Source organism: Gavialis gangeticus, unplaced genomic scaffold (genome assembly GCF_001723915.1).
Source record: "Gavialis gangeticus isolate Ggan-Ray unplaced genomic scaffold, GavGan_comp1, whole genome shotgun sequence".
In the NCBI taxonomy this organism is placed as follows: domain Eukaryota; kingdom Metazoa; phylum Chordata; order Crocodylia; family Gavialidae; genus Gavialis; species Gavialis gangeticus.
In genome coordinates, this window is record NW_017729032.1 from 187,295,886 (window position 1) to 187,309,042 (window position 13,157).

A 13,157-nucleotide genomic window follows, 5' to 3' on the forward strand; every position below is an offset into this window, starting at 1 on the left:
TAGTGCTTTATTATTGCATATTTGAACAGGAAAATGTAATGGTCAGGTAATGATTGGCAGGCAGACTTTTCAGCTGTCAGCTAAGAAGACACCTCTGATACACTCTTTCCAGTCACTAAGGTCCCAATTATGAAAGCAAATGACTATATAGAACCCTATACTTATATACAAAAATATATAGGGTTATATATATGGTTATAATATTAAATTTTATTATGTGAAAAATAAAAATGTATATGTTTATATGTATGTGTGTGTTTATATATGTGTATGTGTATACACACGCATGTTCCTTATGTTTATATATAAACATATTTTATTTTTAACCTTTTAAAAAATACTGTCCAAAAATGACATGATGCATTCTCTTATTTTTGAAATCTGTCTTTTCTCTCTCAAGTTTGACGCCGAGGTTTGTTTCCTTCTAACATTAAGAGGTTCTTCTTCCTCATTCTGGTAATGATCACTTTCCAACTACTAAAGACGTTGTGTTTTCAGTTATGTGATATTGTGTGATGTTAAAGGTTTACAAATAATACAATATCAAAGCTCACTAAGCTGGAAAGTGACTACACTTCAAACTATGAGTCAAATTTTATACAACTGCCATAAAATGATATGTCTTGGAGGAGCTCGTGACCATATGCCATGCAGACTTTAGATAGGGTAAGGGAGGATAAAGGTATTTTATGGTCCTTTTTGCTGTGATAAAAACACCATCCAATTTAAACTAATGCTGCATATAAAAATGTGGGGGCCTCTGTTCAAAGGTTAAAATATCATGGACAGTTCAAACAAAGAGTGATACTTAAGAGAATAATATCAATCATATGCTTTATTCATACAAAATCACCATCATGGTGGCAGTGGCCCACCTCAGACTTTCCTATGCACCGAGAAAGGCAGGGGAATTGCGGCAAAAATTAGCACATGTTTATGCCTGTAAAACTGTAATACAATGCAAGTGCTTTAAGTGGGAGGGATGAATAAGGAGTACAACCTTATTTTTGGCACTTTTAAAGTTTTGAATGCTTTTCCTACAGATTTTTATGTTTAAATTGGATTGGCTACATTTTAAAAAGAGGGACAAAAAAAAAAATCTATCGTGTGAAGCTGTATTGACTCCCACCTGGTTCATTACCCGAATTAAAACCGTTTAGCTTTACCCACCAAAACCTCTGCTACTGGAAACAACAATTACCTGCTAATAATAGCAGGTTGTCATTTTCTCCTCTAATACAGATATTATAAATTCTGAAGGGAATGTGTTCTAATGGTTTGGGACCTTTGCAACTTGGGTCCTCTAGTCTGTCCCAAATTTTTCTCCAGTATGTAATGCAGGGTTCTATCTAAGGAGCTGTGGTTGAACACTTGGGGACGTACTAGATCATAGAAACTGAATGAGTGGCTCCATTATTGCTGCTGAGCTGACAAACAAGAACAAAAGGACTGAAGGAATGGAAGCACATGGTAACTGATCAATAGATAACCAAAAGCAGTGGATTTTGATCAATTGATGAGGCTGATTAGGAAATCATCTACCAAAGGGGAATGGAATTTACAAGAGCACTGATCTCTCATTGGCCACTTTAAAGAGGAGGAAGAAAAGAGGGTAGAGGAAGTCCATCTTCCAGAGGAGAAGCCATGCTTATGAGTGCATGGAGAGGAAAATTGTCAATATCCAAGACAACCCTGACCTATTCCCAGAGAACGTTAGAGAGTGGTGAGGAAGTGGAGGCAGGGAAATGTATACAGTTGTTTACTTTGTTTTGTCTACATATGTATATTTTTTGTGCTGTCTACCATGAAAAAATATTTTGTTCTTGAACCTTTTGCCATATCTGAATGTTATTTGCTTCAACTTTCACATGGAGAGTGTTGCCAGCCTTGACTGTTTTCTGGGGATTCAGGCTAAGCTGCAGGGCTGAGGATACAACAAAGCATCCTGACAGTGTTCTTGAATGATGCCAAAGTAAATCTTTGCAGATGTTACAACTGGTATGTTCAGCAAATGTACAAAATAATGAACATGCCCTACTAAACAAAAAGTGGATTCAAGCAAAAGACTTAGCTGGGAACAGCCTGCAAGAAGGCCCTGAAATAAATAACCCAAATGAAGCAGATTGGTAGTTTGTGTCATCAGAAATCTCAAACGTAATTTAGCAAAGGTCATATCTTTGTTAATTTTTTTTGTTAGATAAGTTAGAGAAATAAAAAGCAGCCTTGTCAGAGAAGGCCATAAAATAATAAGAAAGAAGAATCAAGATAAGGAGAAATTTTCCCTATAGTTTCACAATGATATAATTGACTCCTAGAAAGACCATGACAGAACTGGTCTTGTTTGGTTCCAGGGCTTCAGCAAGGCAAAGAGCACTTGAATTAACCAGTCAAAGAAGTTTGGTGGAATGAAATGTATAGCTCTGTGGGCTTGATCGGAGGGAAGTTCAGGAACCAAGTAAGTTGCTGGTAGGTTGGCCCTAGTTCTCCCTTGTGAAGAAATGATGCTGCACTGAAACAAACAGTTATCAGGAAGTGTGTGTTGCTTGCACTTTGGATGCAAACAATTAAAGGTTATTGGTAGACTTGTCTCCTGCCTCTTTTTTTTGGTAGTTAAACTACTGATAGATCTTTAATTCAGGTAACAAGAGAAACTGAACCCACTGGCCACAGGGTTAGTGCTATCAGGAAAAGTGTGCTTGAGCTACTGAAGTGTCTATAGGAGTTTTAGTTTGAAGGCCTAGGGCCTGATTTCTATGAAAGGGCAACAGAGATGCAAAGGAAAGAGCATTGAAGCCGGCCCAAGTACTGGAAGTTTAATGCACATGTGTTGAATGCATGAGACCCAACTTGATAAGTGTCCAACAAAGGGAACTTGACTGAGACTAAATTCCTTGTTGGATCTTACAATGAAGAGGCAATTAACTTGTTAATCAAGATATAAACTGTAACCCTGCCACATGTTCAAGGAATTAATGACACAATAGGAAACCAGCCACAAAAATACCATATCTACTGAAATCTAAGATGTTCCAGAATTTAAGATGACCCCCCAATAATTAGATTCTATATATGGAAATTTATAAATGTATTATAATTTTCCAGGTATAGAATCTAATTATTGGAGGGTGTATTGAATTTATCCTCCCTTAACTGCTACAACAGGAATAGCAGTGGCTGGGGGGATCAGGGAGCTCCTTGCCCCCTACTCCCCATTTCTCCCTCCCACAGTCTCCTGCACCCCCACTCGTACCTCCCCCCAGTCTCTACTCCTTTCCCCACACTCTCATCCTCTCCCTCTTCCATCCCCGGTCTCTTCCTCTTCCCATCCCAACTCCCCAGGCTCTGCCTTTTCCCCTCCACTGCCCACAGTGTTTTTCTCTTCTTCTTCCACAGTCTCTGACTCTCCCCTCCCCACTCTACAATCTCTGCCTCTTCCCCCACTCCCCCTTACTATCAGAAACTGCTTGAGCTCTAGTTCCTCCCTGCAGCACAGCACAGCACATGTTAAGCCATGCAGCAGTGGCGGTACTACTGATTGGCCAGCCAGGGGACAAAGTTTCCATGTACTCCGTGCTTGGGAGAGAATCCAGCCCAAGTTGGAGCCAAGCTGCATCTGACAGTAAGGGGGGTCAGGGGCAGAAGCTGCAGAGGACAAGTTGGAGGGAGGGGCAGGAGGATGCTATAAGTTTGACTAGTCTCAAGCCAAGCTCAGGGCCAGAGTCAGAGTTGCACCAGACACTCGCCACTCCCCCTGCTTTGTATGCAAATCTAAGATGAAGGGATTCCATTCTCTGTGCTGACTGGGAGAAAAAAAACTAATATTTGAGTAAATATAGTATTCTACAAAAGTTGCATAACATTTTTGTGGCTGGTTTCCATCACATCTTAAACTGAATGTGGTAGGCTAACAAGGTCTGGCTTAAGACTCCAGTGCAGTCCTTGCGAACCATTGCAGACTGACAATCAGCTGATTGTCAATCCCATGTTTGGGACTACATGGGAATCTCAAACTGGCTCTGGTGTTGTCCCGGACTGGGACCTACAATCAGCTGATAGTCAATCCCAGATCCAGAACTGTGAGGGTTTCTTGAACTAGCTCTGATGCAATCCCAAGGCTGGGGCCAGCAATCAGCTGATTGTCAGTCCCAGCCCAGGGACCATACCAGAGTCTTGAACCAGCCCTAGAGAAGTGCAATGATCATTGGTTGACTCCCTCTGCATCTGCACTGGGGCCATTCAAGAATCCTCTGCAGTCCATGGACTGGGACCAATAATTGTAGGATCTATATTAATTACTCAGCTGATTGGTTCCAGCCTTTGCATTGCCCTGGTGTTGGCTCGGTACTCTGGTGTAGTCCCGAGGCTGCAACTGACAATTAGGTGATTGTTTATCCAAGCCGTAGAACCACATTGGAGCTGGTTTAAGTCTACTGTGCAGTCCCAGGACTAGAACTTACAATCACCTGATGGTTGGTCCCAACCCCAGGACAGCTTAGGTTCGGTCAGGACGCAGGCACCTGGTTTTCAGCTTGCTGGTATGGGGGTAGCCCGGGATCCTGGGCTCCTGCTCCACTGACAAGTAGTAATGGCATTTCTGGGACCTGGTCCATGATCCCAAAGTCATACATCCTGCCATGGCTGTGTGGCATGGCAAGAGCCACAGTTTTTGGGATTGGGGATCAGATCTTATCATGCCATTAAATGAAGAAGTTCTAGGGGCATTTGATGCCTCCTTGTGACAGGACTGGGCTCTAGGGGCAGCTGTGATTCCCCCTGGTGGCCATGCAGCTCTTGCCCTATTCCAGCCCCTCATGGTACTCTCCCTTTCCTCTTGTCTGCCACACCTCGATGGAGTTATTTTTTGGAAAAAAGGAGGCTGCTACAGAGTCCCAGAGTGATTCCTAGCTTATTTTTGGCCAGCAGGTCCCTCTCATAGTCAACTGACCCCAATCCTGCCCATCACACTCTAAGTGGGACCTCCCTGGCCCTGTCAGTGCCTCTGGGCACCGGTTGCCTTACAAGCTATTTGTGGCCTCCTCATGGCCTACCCATGCCTTGTATATGGTACTTTAGATGGTCCACTGGGCCTGGTGGCCCGTCTGTCAATTATCTCATCCTTCTGGCAGTCTGATCCCCCAGCTCCAGCAAGCCTCTTTTCTCCCCAGGCCCCTGGCCCTAGTCTGGCTTCCCTCTATCCTAGGCTCCATCCCCCTTCCAGGCTTTAACCCCACGTGTCTTAAGCCTGCTCTGGTTTTGGCCTTGGTCTACCACTCTCTGGGTCCCTGGCCCTTGTACAGCTACCATGCCTCTGTCCCAGCTCTCAGCCCAATGGGTCCGTAATCCCCAGGCTAAGCTTCTCCAACCAGCCTTTGCTCTCCTAGTCTTAGCCTGCACCAGTCTTAGCCCCTTTGGTTCCTAACCCCAGGGTAGGCTGCCTAGGCTGGCTTTGGCTCTCCCAGCCTTGTTCTGCACCATCCCACAGCTCTCTGGGTCCTTGACCCCTATCTAGGCTGCCTAACAGTGAGTGTCCCACCATACATACCCTGTGGCCTCTAGACTTCAGCTGTAGCCACAAACTGATCTCCCAGTTCTTAAACTGAACATAAACACAATATGAACCTAAGCAAGCTGCCTTGGAACTAAAAGTTTTCCTCACTCTGTGTCAATGTCCCCACACATCATACCTCCCTTGGAGCCCTCTCATCTTGGCTCTCTTGGGTGGCTTAGGTGCCTTTCAGGCTGCAGGGTTAGACAGATTGCCTGGTCTCAGGAACTGGTCTGATGTGGCTCCCAAAGCCCCACTCCTTCCTGTCAGGTGGCTCTCCAGCCTTCTACAGGGATGTCTGTTTTGGGCCTGATGATCAGCCTGCCTTTGCCAGCTGCAGCTTAGCTTAGCTGCAGCTTCCATTTCTGGGCTGCCTAAGGGTGCTGACAGGTGGGCAGCTCCCCGCTGAAACTCATGGTACGTTGCAGGAAGTGCCATGAGTTACAGCATCCCCCTGCAACCTAATAGATGTTCACTGTTGGGTATGGGGGGTTGGGGGATTGAGCTCCAGCCTAGAGCAGCTGCATGTCTGCAGCCACTCTCCCCTAGCCCTGCCCTCCCCCACTCCTCCTTGTAGCTCCAGTGCTGTTTTCAGAATGGGAGATGGGGAAGGGAGGTTAGCAAGCTTGGCCTGGGAATTGCCTAGCCTGTTCTGGAGAGTGGGGCAGGTGGATTGGAAATCCCCACCTCAGGGGGAGGCTCCAATCTACCTTGGGAGGGCTCCAATCCACCACTCCACCCTCCAGCACAGGCTGAGCAAACCTGGGATGGAACTCCCTCCCCTCCCTTCTCCTCCTCCCATTCTGAAGACAGCATGAGGGCGTGGAGGGCAGGCATTAGCCCAGCCCTACTCCTGGCATGCTGACAGAAATTAATGAAGGCACTCTGCTTTGGAGCACTTTCATCTGAACCCTCATTCAATAAGGGTTCAAATTGTTGCATGATTGGGCACTTTTAAAGCACTCTGCAGCCATGCTCTTCTGTTAGGGCATGGCTGTAGAGCTCTTCAGGGGGCCAATTGAACAACAAAACACCACTTCTGTCAGTGCCCTAAATGTCTGCCCCTTAATTGCTTCCTGTGGAAGTTGTTTGCTGTAGGAGCTACCACTTGGTCTTCCCAAGTGGTATCTCCTATCCTGTTGTTACTGGTCTTTCTGTGAGCTCCCTGGCACTTAGCCTGCTTCCTAGCCACCCAGCTACCAGCCCAACTCAGCAAGCCTGATCTGTGGCTCTCCTTAAAGTAACAGGGGCCTTTGGCTCCTGTTAAGTTATGAAATGGGATTCAGGACTAGTGTAGAAAGAATTGACATGACAACTCATTTGATGAATGACAGAAGGCTTTATTTATTACAAGTAGTCACTGTTAAATGAGCCTAAAGCAAAGTAAAGTTCAGTATATTTAGCTGTAAAAGTGATAGTATCTCACCAATACAGGCAAAGAGGTGGTCTCAGTCTAGTCAGCTTCTCAAGGCATGGATCAGTTCACCAGAAGATCAGCTGCGCACAGTAGTAGTTCTTGTCAGAATGATTTTTCATTCTTGAACCTTGCGCTGTTAGCTGCTTCTTTCTTCTTTTATACCCTTTAACATCCTCAAAGCATTCTTGTAGTTGAATAAATCAGAAGAGTAACCCAAGCAGCAATTAACAGGGAAATCCTGTTATTCAAATTGTTCATTACTGGTTATCAGAAAGTCCCAATTTTGATTGAATTACCTTCCTCAGTAACAGGAGGTTATCAATTTCTACTGAGTTGGAACATATCAAGAATTTCATATCAAGAATTAACTGGGAAAAACAGTTTTTGTGGAGTTGTCCTTGGAAGATCAAGGGACCACTGAGGCATAACAAAAGTAAATTGGGAGGAGTCATCTATCAAAACCCATATGGAGAATGTCTCTTACTGCACATACACATGAGTTAATTGCAAAAAAATTATTTACTGTGCCAATTAATCAAGCATAGACATTTCACACAGTTATACCAGACACATAGGAGCCTGCTCAAAATCATCATAAGTATAGTAAGATAAGCTGGAAATTATGCCTAATTATTTCTTTTCAGAAGGTCCAACTGCAAACTTAAATGCTCTTGCACTATGCAATTGTCATCAATATTTTGTATTTTAACCTTCGTGAGCGGGCCCAGCTCAGCTTAAGCTTCACAGTCATCACTCCCTGTTAATACTCTTACCCCTAACTTTTTGTCCCAATTTGCACATAGCTCCCCCTAGCTTCAGTCTGTTAACACCTTTATTATCACCTGAAAAACAAAATGAATTGTGGTCCAGGGCTCCAGCCTGCAGAAGTTGCTGATCTGGATTGGTTTTGTGGCCTGTAAAATTAGTGCGAGGAAGTACCTTTGCACAACTGATTCATAAAATGGCTACTCCTATATTGTGTTCTGTAAGTCGCATCTAAATATAGCTTTGAAGAAGTTAAAGTATAACCTCATAGGTGCACTTATTGTTTTCTTCCATGAGCTGAATATTCTTTACTTCTCTATTAAAATATCTATTGCTTCAACATAAAGGCCACTAAAGAAGCCGAAATTATAGATGCGTCTCACAAGTGTTCTCTCTTTTTTGCAAAAGATTCTCTTTGCCTTTTTTCAGCTGGGTATGGTTTTAAAAAAACAACACAACAACTCTAAAGTACTCACTAGGCAAATACTGATCATAACAGATAAGGCAAGAAGAGACCTGAAGAGGGCACATAGTCCATTCTGCTCCTCAAAGCAGGTGCATCCCTGTCTAAACCATCCCAGATGCCTGAAATGCCAGTTAGTATAGTTAGTATAATAAAGAGGGCTCCCTTGATATACAAGGAATAGATATTCCAGGACAAAGGTTTTCAAAGATTTTCCTGTTGCTAGCTGACATATTTTCATCAATATTTCCATTTTTTGAGAAATGTTGATCATCTTAAAAAGTTGGTTGAAAAACACTGAAAAAAACCAAAACAAACCAAAAAAAAAATCTAAACCTTTTACAAAAAAATGTCGACAGGTTTCTGAGAAGAAAAATGTCTGTGAAATTTTAAAAATGTCACCATCAACTCTATTATGGCCCATATCTTAATGGAAGAGAGAATGTCTTGTGGACAAATCCATCTCATTTGTAGTCATGCTCAGTAGCATAACTAAGGTGAGGTGACTGAATCAGCAATAGGAGGTAGAAGAGTAACAATTGTCACTGCAATCGCACAACTGTGCTGCTGGCACTAGCAGCTGGAAGTTACCACTTTCCCCAAGCATCACCACTGCCCCAGGTGCTCTGTGATGCCTATGGTCATGCCCTCCCATTCACAGCTGAACGCAGACAATTGCTTCTCTTATACCTGACTCCACAAGACCCATGTGGCAAATCCAACAGCTGCTTATGAAAGAATTATCATCAAGGGAGTAATGACATTGCAACCAATTTTAATGAAACTGAGTAGATAGAAATGAAGGGGACAGAAATATTGCGTGACCAAGTTAGCTCTTCAGAGATCACAGTGCTCTAAGGGAGGTGAAGGTGTAGAATGATGCATGAGTTCTCTTTAATTTATTATTGAAAACGAATTGAGTTTCTAGGTCTTTTTGTAGCCCTGCCACACACAGCCAGGAAAGGGTGTGAGCTAATTGTTAAATTCAGTTCAACAAGTTCCTCATTAGGGGCAAATTACCTGAGTTTGAAATCTGCTAATTTTCCAATCAGGGTGAGTGTTTGCACTTGTGATCTGGAAATAATTAACACATGGTATAACATCTAAACCTATGTGAAGGCTAATGGGAGAAAGATTAATTTCCTTGGAATGGAAGAGAGGATGTGCTGCACATTCCTTTGGAGCTCTATCTTTTGTCAGACTTTCACGGTGGTTTAGTGCACCTTGTGTCTTGTAGTTTGCTGAGTTTGAGTCTATACCTGTACCTTTTAGTGTTAGTTTGGAAAGCAATATTAGTTTGAGATTAGGATGATGTTTGCTGTAGTCTTTTCATTTTGAAGGAAGTTATTTCTGTTTCTTTTCACCTTGCCTGTCTGGGATTTTCCAAAATTACTAGCCTTAGTCTTATAATTAAGTTTATGTGAGTGGCCCTCTCTGTTGGATGTTGGACTGGAGTCTCTGAACTATAAGAAGACAATTCTCATGTTTTGTTGCTTTTATAATCTTTTTGAAGTAGGAACATTGAAATCTACCATTGCATCTCAAAATAGGATGTTGGTGGAGTATTAATTGGCCCTCAATGGAAAATAAAATTTTCAAGGGAATTAGTTATAAAATATAACTCAATCTCAACCTAACTGAATCTACTTCAGTTGATGGACTCTGCTTTACTGTCTAGTGCAGTTCATGTCTTTGAGAAAAAGATCATTGTAGCAGCTGGAAACTAGAAAGAGGGCCAATACCATTTGAATGGCCTACTCTTCATGGACCCCAACTACGCTATTTTTGAGAGGCCTGGATTTGTTCTTGCTATAAGCCAGGGAGTCCAGAATGTGGAGTACATAGTCTGCTCCCTGTAACAAAAGGCAGCATATGGCCAGCATCAGATTTTTCATCTACAATGTTCTCCTTGGAAAAGCAGTATTAACTTGTCCCTCCAAAATCTGAGAACTGCTTAAGGCATCTTCAGTGTGTACCAAGTTTGTTTTGTATATGTAGGATCCCCAGAAGATATTATTTACATACAGGCACATGTGTGTGCACACTCCCTGCCCCCCCAAGAACTAACCAGTCTTAGTGTTTGTGGCAGTGGACTGACTAGTGACGGAGCAATACAAGACCTGCTCATTATAAAGTGATGACATTATTATTCCATTGCCTGTGCATGCACTGGAAACTCTTTCTATGTATCATTTAAATGTCTGTAAGTGAGCATGGAGGCATATTGCTATTGGATTCCTATATTTAATTTCATGAATGTCTTCTGAACAGGTTGCATAGCTGCTGTTGTTTTGTGCCCTGTTCTCTTTACTGTGTTTCTGAATTACTGCAGAGAGTCTACATTTCCAAAGCTATGGCCAATCAGATCTATGTGTGCCTGTCAAGTAGCATTAAAGCTGTGAGGGCAGCGCTATTCAGCTGAATACACAGCTGTGGTAGCTATGTGTTCTCATGTGAGTCAGCCTTGACTTCTTTTCTCATGCACTTCAATATTACTGTGCCTCATTGGTTATGGATTGTTGTCTCTCCTTGAATTCTGAACTGCAGTTCCATTATCCGTTTGTCTATTGCACTATTACTGTATGTCTGCCTGCTTTTGTCAATGCTATCAGCTGCCACTACCTGTGTGCTGTGTACAATAGAAATCTTTCATGTCTGATTTGGTTGCTTTGGTTACAGGCAGTTTGCTGTATGTTGGATCCCTAGGAGCCATAAACGAGGGCATCTTTTGCAGCATTTAGGTACATCCTAGCTTTCTTTTATGGACCATCCACCTTCACTGAATACGCAGCTCTCAGCTACTGTTCACATTGCAAACAGATGTAGACTTGAGGGCACAATCTGATGTAGTTCAGACTTCTGTTTGGAAAATTTCCATTGCTACTTCCAAACCTGGATATCTTCCTTCTTTTCAGAGGGCAAGATCTGGTCCCAACTCCAAAGTGAGCTGTTGTTATATAATCACAATTTCTTCCTTCCTTGGTCTGGATCCTCTTGAGCAGGTATCTATACTAGAAAAGTCACAACAGGCAACTTAGGGCTGAATTTTCTCTTTTCATCAGTGCTATTTCCCTGGGAAGCTAATGACAATGAGTGTACAAATGAGGGCAGAACTGAATCCCTTGTTAGGTAGCCTGGTATACCGAGTCCTAACTATTTTTTCAGATCAGATAAAATTTGGGATGCAAAGTTAAATGGAGTGGGCAGTTGGTATCCTCCTTCCTTTCTTGTCTGTGCATTATCTGCCTACCAGAAACTCTCTTCCTAACCTGCTTCTCTACTGTCTTTTTTTTAAAATGCACTTCCTCAGGGCTTACACACCTTACTGGTCCTAGATACTTTAAAATAACCAGGAAGTCATGGTCAAAACTAACTAAATAAACTGCATGATTGTATTGTTTATATTTTCCCTCATCTATCCTAAATCTTATTCCTGCCCCTTTTCATGCAGCCTTAAATTGATGCCTGATTTTGCCCATTTATACCTGGGTATATACAGGCCTGTGCCTCTCCTGAATTGTAAGAATTTCTTACTATGCTCGAAACACAATGCTTAAAGAGTAGCACCACACAATTGTGTTTTTGGTGCCTTGCCTATGTACAAGTGCACTGTAAACAGGAAGAGTTGCCCATGTGGCATGCTCACATGAGACCTATGGGCTGAGGAAAGCAATGGCCACGTAGCAAGTAGCTGGTGTTCCAACAGTTGCCTGTAATCCAATGCTGAATGGTAAAACCACTGATGGAGTATCAGAGGAACTAATTGTAAATATGTGCCAGGATGAAGGTAGATTTTTGGCCCATTCTGTATAATTTCTCCATGTAAATATTAATGGTTTAAGTGATAGGGAAAGTCTAGTGTGGGCCTGGGAGTGAATTTCAACCATTTTGTAGCTGTTCTGGTCCCTGACTGAATTAATTTTCCCCACCAAATTGATTAACTGGCTCATCCATTTTTAAATGCAGAAATGCAGTGCAATTTAATAGATGTTTTCTAGTTGTTGCTGTTCTTCATAGTCCAAAATGGAGTTAAATGTCTTGATTTATTTTTAAAATATGTTGAATGATGCACTAGGAATCCATAAGTCTCTATCTTGTTTAGTTATTTTTGCAAAAATATTATATTTTTTCATTTATGACAGAACTACATCTCTAGTTGAATGCACCAGAGATTTTAATAAGAATGAATAGCTTTTAAGGAGAGTGACTTTTTTCCCTCTAAGTGTCACTAATTATTGGATTGTAATTCCTTCTAGATTATATAGGTTCATCAGTTTTGGCAGGTCCAGTTTGACTTCTGCTATATTATAGGATATTTAGAGATTCTAAACACTTTATTTAAATAATCTCTCTGTATGGTATAATTAGTGACAAATCATAAACACGTATTTAGTGATTCAATAACCTTATGTATTTGTCAACTTCCTTGTAATACAAATGAACAACACAAGGTGGCACCCTTAAACAGTTCACCATAGTTGATTTCTTACCTTTTTTCAATTGATTCCAGACGAATACCTGTAAAACATTACTATTGAAAGGATCAAGAGGTTCTTGATAAATGCATAACCTTTTCTGAGACTTGCTGTGGCATTTTCATTTGTCTTCAGTTTTTTCTGCTTTAATTGGTAAATTTACAGCTTATCAGTATACAGAAGCTCAGATTTTATGCTTGTGGATATCTTTAAATTATTCTTGTTAATGGTAATTTTGAAGGACAGATGGCAGCAGCTGCCTTGAGAAATGTCTGCAAAAACTGACACATAATAGGCTCATCACTAATGCTACCACCACACAGCTGCAAGATAGGAATTACTTATGACTTTGTTTAGGGGAAATAATGAGTGGGGAGAGCATAAACATTCTCCCTTGGATGCTGATGTTGTTTTGGTCAGTAAAAACTATTCCTGTTCAATTTTTTTCCTTCCAGTTGAGTAAAATCAAAGAGGAAAAACCTCCAAACTCCA